At 33.0% G+C, this 8,151-nt stretch overlaps 1 protein-coding gene across 2 annotated transcripts in view; it reads left to right on the forward strand.

Moving 5' to 3' along the window:
* Positions 1-2,942: 2,942 nt before the first annotated feature.
* LOC125046069 (CCR4-NOT transcription complex subunit 7-like) overlaps positions 2,943-8,151 on the forward strand; it is a 12,168-nt gene continuing 6,959 nt past the window's right edge. The window contains exon 1 of one of the 2 annotated variants that reach the window (XM_047643691.1): positions 2,943-3,047. The gene's annotated coding sequence lies outside the window, so the exon portion shown is untranslated. The remainder of the gene's footprint in view (positions 3,048-8,151) is intronic. The other variant, XM_047643692.1, reaches the window with a different exon arrangement.

Raw genomic sequence — 8,151 nt, forward strand, 5'->3', positions numbered from 1 at the left:
TCATTATGGCGAATCCTGCCTGTGACTTGCCATGAACGATGGTTGCCAGTCTTATGCTCTGAAAGATGACCTCGGCACCTCCCGAGATCGCCCAGACTGTTGGTGATTTCCGATGCCTGTCTGTCTGTTTTCAGTGTGCTGCACAACACTTGCCAGTTTTCAGTGTGCCGCAGCTGCCCCTCAACTCCCCTAAAAGTCCTGATTGGTGTTGCGAGGAGTTCATACCAAAAACTGGCTGTTCCCTTTGACGCACTCCCAATCAGTCAGTCAGCAAGTTCGGTTCCATTAATACCGATGTGTCTGGGGACCCTGTTTAAAATGACACATCAGCCTTGTCTAATACTGTACTAAGGAGAGGAGCACCATAACAAGTGCATATTAGATATTATGGTGCATGCTGTGATGCAAGCTGCCCACGACTGCCCTGGATTCACGACAGCCGAGTATCAATAAAGTCATCTTCAGGAACGCACGAGTTAGAGGTCTTCCATGATGGCAACATCCTCCGTCTACAATCATGAGGAGTTCGAGACCCGCATGGACGAAGCTTCGTACCTTCTTGCAACTCCGGCGCCTGTGGAGGGAATGGAAGGAGCAACTGAGCCATCCATGAAGGTTGTGATATTTCCCGGAAAGCTGATATCGTAATGACCCTCTCTGTCGGTGCCTTCCTTCAGGGCTCTGGATGGCTAGTTATTCTTCTCGTCAATTTCACGAACGTGAATTCGGTCAGACCAAGATAGAGGGCACGGCCATAGTCTCGGTGAATCAAGTCCTTTCCGCTACCTGGTACTTCTTGATCTTCAGACTGAAAGTGTATCAACACCTTTGTAACAAATGTAATATAACTAAATGAAATGATTAATTAATTAATTAATTTGCCAGCAAGGAAGAGCCAGAAGGTATTTGCAATCACCTCGTAATCGCATCAGAGGACTGAGGCTCATCACCCACAAGTGTACCATTCTCACGGGGAAGAAGAAGAAGAGGAGGAAGGAGGAGGAGGAGGAGGAGGAGGAGGAGAAGGAGGAGGAGGAGGAGGAGGAGGAGGAGGAGGAGGAGGAGGAAGAAAAAGAAGAAGAAGAAGAAGAAGGAGGAGGAGGAAGGGGGCGCAGTATCCATGCTCTTGTCCGCTTCTCTGACTGGCTTTTGGATGTTGACTTTTTTCCATTCGAAATTCATTATTATTATTATCATTAATATTATTATTATTATTATTATTATTATTATTATTATTATTATTATTATTATTATTATTATTATTAATTATTATTATATATATATATTTATTTTGCTATTTATATTGCTAATAAAAGATCATACTGAGAAATATCATTGCGATAATAATAATAATAGAACTATATGGATCATGTTAATGGTAATAACGATGATGATGATCATGATAATAATAATAAAAATAATAATAATAATAATAGGTGCCAAGCGGTCTGAGTGGTCAGAAGCCTTCAATGTTACGCCCGTTGACCCATGGAATCCCTCTCCTTCGAGTCACGGTCTCGCTCGGACGCGGCCTTCTCCCGGGGCCGCTCTCCAGGCCCTGCCTCACCGGGCCTAACCGCTGCCCGGGGGTACTTCTGCACAAGCCGGCCGCTGGAACCTCCGTCCAGGCTCCGCGACCGCCAACACTCAGCACCAATAAACAGTGCAACCAGATCGTGAGTTTCAGTCAACCAAACCCTGACACATTGGTGGACAGCAGTGGTATCAAGTGCCTGACAAATTAGTATTACTGCTATTACTACCACCGCAACAGCGATACAAAAACCACTATAAATAATGAAAATAATGATCCGATGGATAATAATAATAATGAGAATAATGATGAGAAGAATAACATTGATAATGAGAATAATAAGGGAGATGATAATGATAAAGATAATATTTATAATAATAATTATATTCATAATCATAAAATAATTAAAAATAATAATGTTATTAATAGTGATAATCATACCGATAATAATAATGACATTTTGTATAACAATAATAATAGTGATAATGATGATAGTAATAAAATAATAATAATGATAATATGATAATTTTGCTAATAATAATAATGATAATGATGATGATGATAATAATAATAATAATAATAATAATAATAATAATAATAATAATAATAGTAATAATAGTAATAATAATTATTAATAATTTAGTTTGATTCCATTCGTTACATTGAATATTCTTGGTGTGACATACTGTTTAATTTTGCTTCTAAAGGATAATGATAATGATAATAATAAGAACAATAATAATAATGATAATATTAGCATTACTATTACTATTGTTACTGTTATTTTCATGACTGTTGTTATTATTGTTGTGTTATTATTGTTATTACTATCATTATTATTGTTATTACTATCATTATTATCATTATGATTATCATGATTAAGATTATGATTATGATTATGATTATTATCATTATCATTATCATTATTATTGTTATTATTGTTATTATCATTATCATTACTATCATTATTATTATTACTATTATTACTATCATTATCATCATTAATATAATTTTCACTATTATAATCATCATAATTTTTTTTATCATCATTATCATTATTGTTATTATCATTACCAGGGCTTATTCAGTGTCTCAAATAGGTAAATATGATTTTATTTCTGTAAAACTCCAAAACTTACAAATTATTTTCCCTTTTCAATTTTGTTTTCAAGTGTCACAGAAATGCCGGTTGGAGTTTGTTCACATAAAAGTTCATATAAAACGCAGAAAATCACAAAATTATCAACCAATAAATAGATAAATAAGATCTTTGATTTCTTATTAAAATACCATTGATGTCTGATACAGGCATTTAGCTCTTGCGAATGGTTTATTGCAATTTAAGGGAAAATATATGTAAAATCAGAGAGAAATTTCCCATTTTCTGTGACGCGTTGATGACGTCACTGTCAGCTGTGCGTGAGGCAACAAGAGCAAAAGATTGTTTGTTTACATGTTCAAACTCCCATTTCTCTCTCATTAAATCCACGAGGAGCCTAAAGTTTATTCCCAAGTGAGTCTAGAGTGATTCAAGGGTGCGGTGGAGGTGACAAAAGGGGTTTTGATAAGAGAGAGGCGAGGCGAGAGGAGGGTCAGTGGCGTGTCCCGAGATGCTGTCTCTCCAGGCCGAGCTCCAGGCGTTGCAGTCTGCAGATTTGCATTCTTTTTCGCTTTATGGCTGTTTCCCGGGGGGGCTGCGGGCCTGGCACTTGGGGGGGTCGGTTTGCTCAGCGTTGGGGGGATATTTGGGGTGTCGTGCCTCTTCTTATGTGGACGAAAGGTAAGAAGGCTCAAGTGTCAGTTTACGAGTGGATTTTGGTCATATTTGTTTATTTTTGGTTTTGTCCCTTTATTTCTGATTTTGAGGTCGTGTTTATCGCTCATTTCCTCCATCATTTCTTTCTCGGCTGCCTGTTTTATGACATCTTCATCTCTGATTTAAGCATCCTTGGTCCTAACTAACCACCGTAAAGCAGAAGAAAATAAATGTTCGAAATGTGATCCGAGTCTTAAACTTTAAATAGTCCGGCGTAGTTTTAAGGGTTTCTGCAGACGGTAGAAGGTGACAGCTTAATTAATTGATGGTTCGGTTAGTGGATCTAGGTTATGGTGATGGGCTAATGTCACTGAGAGCGACGCACGGAGATAGAGGGGATTGGATACTATCATTTTATGGTGCGTTAGAAATAGAATAGGAAGCAGGTACATCTGCAGTGGCCTCATATTTACCAGGAAATGACAAAAATACCATCTGCTTGTCCACAACACCCTCACACAGCCATAGTTCTTAATGTCGTGTTTTCTGTAAGTTTGCACAAAGTATTGATAAAGGGGGATACAGGGGAGCTTGTCCCTGTCAAGGAAATAAATAGAAGGTAGGGAAGGTTCGGTTTGGATTTTGTGTTCGCATGTTATCCTGGATTTTAGGCTTCGTCTCTGGAGGCGCGTTGCTCTTCGTAACAAATGGTGATGAAAGAGCAATATTTAGAGGAATTAGGCAATGAGGAAAGTTTACTTTGTTTATTTGAAGTTTCTAATGTAGAAGGAAAATTATGAATTTTATTTAAATATTTATTTTGTAGTTTTTGACTTAGAATTTATATTTTTAAATACTGTATAGGAAGGATAGATTGAAGCATTCCAAGACATATTTCATCTGTGGTAATTCTAGAAATAAAGAAGTTATGTTTAAAAAGTATGTAATAAAAAAAGAATAGAAAAAAAGTGGAATTTACCTGCATGTGTACAGTTTGTACCGCTCTGGTGAACTATCATTGGAAAAAATCCTAATCTAAGTTCTAACCTGCCAGACCTGTGATTTTATAGCAGTGGTGTCCAACGTGTGTAAGTTCGTGATCTCTTTCTCAAACCTCTGGCACATCTGCAGTCCCTTGACCAGATATTCCATTTATAATTTTTCATTCTACATGGATTCATAGAATAAAAAAAAATATATAAATGCAGACAAATCTTGAGAAATACAAAATATTTTCTGAAGGCTTTGTGACCTCCTGGGGTTATGACCCTACTTGTTAGGAGCCAGTGTTTTGGAGGTGTGTGGCCTCTTGTTGGAATGCCAAAAGTGCGTAGACCACAGTAACCACTTGACAGGATCTATCACAAGGTCTGTACTTCCACTTGATAACCTCTAACATGCTATACATACCTCACTGTTGCTAAGGTATATATATGGTGGTCTCTGACAGTAATGGATTGTAGTAGAAGTGAAGGTCAATTTTATATGTATCACAATCAAGACTATTGGAAAAGCTATTTGATTATTGTTTTTATTAAGTTTATTAATTAATTATTGTCCTTATTTTATTTTGATTAAAGTAAGGAATGTTTTGGAATTCACTATTGATGGGACAATCCTTTTAGATATCTAAATTATGAATATTTGCCTTTTATTCCTCTAAATTGTGATATTTACTACAGATATACTGGTGATATACATTGTAAATATGGTAGATTTATTAAGAATGTACTGGGCTAAATTAAAAATAGAAAATATTCTGGTAAACCTGGCTCAATCACATGGAAGAAAGATAAACTCTTTCCATGCTGTGTGTAGATAAGCATAATTGAGATGAGGTAGAAATTGTAAATTTTAATTAAGATGGAGTTATTATTACACACCAGCTCAGGTAAAGCTAATTTCAAGGTGGAAGAAAAATCACAATATGAAATTTAAAAATTTGGTTTTATTTTTTGTTATAGTCTTTATTTTATACTTTTTTTGTGAAGTATATTTTTTTATTCATAACAGCACTGGTTACCAAATTCTATGATCTGAAGTTAACACGTTAGACATTAGTTTCACACTTTAATATTATCCCGATTAAACCTGCTTGGATGTGATGCAGCAGGTAGGCCAGGGCCCTCTTCCCTCCTCCATTGCCGCTCATCTTGCCTTGGCTGGTTCTGAGGTTGTTCGCTTTTAGTTCATCTCCTGCACTGAGTTGCTTGAAGATTGTGACTCTCTTTCTTCGGTGATAGCTCTCCCTTTCGTGTGTTTTCACAGTTTGAATATTGTTGGAGCTTTAGAGTTTTAAAAAATAGAGAATGATTTTTTAATAAGTTTCATTTAGATGGAAAATAAAACGGTACAGGTAATGGTTTAGACCAGTCATCCCTGGCTTGCTTGTTTTTGTGCAAAGATAAATACTCAGTCTGCTTGGAGTGTTGCTAGGCTTAGATAATTCAAATATATTACTAGGCTTGCACAAATGTGCAAAATGTTGCCATTTTTTGCTCTGAAAGTTGAATTGTTAGAGTAGAACAATTGTTAAGCTAAATACCAGCAGCATGCAATCGACATATAATGCTACTGTTGCAGAGAGTAGGTTAATTGAGGGTTAGTTTTTGACAGGCAGGGTTTAGGGTTCGTTTTAATATTATTATAAAAGTACTTTCTTTATTCTCTTTATTAACAACATTGTCGCCATTGAAAATTATTGTCATAATCATGATCATCATTTATATTATGGTTACTAATGCCAGTATTAAGCCAGTGCCGCCGGGGTTGGAATGGAAGAGCAAGCCGCGTCCCCTCTAATTCTGATTTGTTGATCTGACTCACTCATAGGTGGCTCCACGAGAGCTGAGTCACCAACGAGTCAATTACTAGTCATCCTCCCAATCTTAATTTTTATTTTGCTTTTCCTTTACTTTAGGGAATAGCTATATGTTTGTATTTTTCGCTGCTATTAATATTTACATGACATTGAAATAATCATAATTTTAGTAATGATAACAACAATCTTAATGTCATTAGAATTAAGAAAAACAAACAAACAAACAAACAAGGCATAGGGAAATCCAGGCCTTACGAATTGCCTTCCTGATGACTGAGTGCTTAGAGTGTCATCTAGGCCTATGGGAAAACAAAATTCGCAGAACTAAAGACAGTGCTCAGTACATGTCCCTGGTGGCGATGTTGATATGATTATTATTGTTATTATTATTTAATTTTTTTAATGTATTTTTTCTATTATTATTGATGATGATAATACTATTAATAGCTTGAATGATGATGATGATCATTTTCACTAGTATTACTGTTACTATCATTATCATCATTATTATTATTGTTGTTGTTGTTGTTATTGTTATTGTTATAATAATAATAATAATAATAATAATAATAATAATAATAATAATGATAATAATAATAATAATAATAATAATAATAATAATAATAATAATAATAATAATAATATTAACAATAATAATAATAATAATAATAATAATAGTAATAGTAATAGTAATAGTAATAGTAATACTAATACTAATACTAATACTAATACTAATACTAATACTAATACTAATACTAATGCTAATGCTAATACTAATACTAATACTAATGCTAATGCTAATACTAATACTAATACTAATACTAATACTAATACTAATACTAATGCTAATGCTAATGCTAATACTAATGCTAATGCTAATACTAATACTAATACTAATAGTAATAGTAATAGTAATAGTAATAGTAATAGTAATAGTAATAGTAATAGTAATAGTAATAGTAATAGTAATAGTAATAGTAATAATAAAAATAATAATAATAATAATAATAATATAATGATCGTTATTATTATTATTATTATTATTATTATTATTATTATTATTATTATTATTATTATTATTATTATTATTATTATTAGATTGTTATTATTAATATTGTTATTGTTATTGTTATTATTATTATTATTATTATTATTATTATTATTATTATTATTATTATTATTATTATTATTATTATTATTATTATTATTATTATTATTATTATTATTACTACTATTATTATTATTACTATTATTATTATTATTATTATTATTATTATTATTATTATTATTATTATTATTATTTTTATTATCATTATCATTATCATTGTCATTATCATTATCATTATCATTATCATTATCATTATTATTATTATTATTATTATTATTATTATTATTATTATTATTATTATTAATATTGTTATTGTTGTTGTTGTTATTATTACTATCATTATCAATTATTATTATTATGATTATTAGTATTATCATTATTATAATGATGATGAATTGGATAATGATTATCACCATCTTCATCATTGTTATCAATATTATTATTATTATTATTATTATTATTATTGTTATTATTATTAAAATTATTGGCCATATATCAGTTTGATTTAACTTTTAAGATTTGTATACCCTCTTTGTCTTGGGTTGACTGGAGATCAACAGATCTGTTTATGTTGGTTTCTGTGCAGGGTAAGTCTGGAATCTAGAAAGGGCAGTCTGTCAGCTGGGATCTCACAAGGACACTGGCACTTCTGTGACCCTGTTCTCCCGTTCACTCTGTTGATGTGTGCGAGTTGGTTGACTACTGCTGTTTAGTTGGGAAATGTCTCCCAACACCATTTTGCTGCTGCAGAAACAGGAGTGTTTAAGCTGGATCGGTGCTCCAGTTTCCCGCGTGTATGCAGTCATTTCCTGTGCCTTCTCCTTCCCTGTGCTTCTTCACCACAGTCGTCCACTGATTGTTATTTAATAATGTATGCAGACTAAAGTTTAGTGTGAATGATACAGCTCTATAGAAATGGTCAGGTCAATTAC

Source organism: Penaeus chinensis, chromosome 38 (assembly GCF_019202785.1).
Source record: "Penaeus chinensis breed Huanghai No. 1 chromosome 38, ASM1920278v2, whole genome shotgun sequence".
Lineage (NCBI taxonomy): Eukaryota > Metazoa > Arthropoda > Malacostraca > Decapoda > Penaeidae > Penaeus > Penaeus chinensis.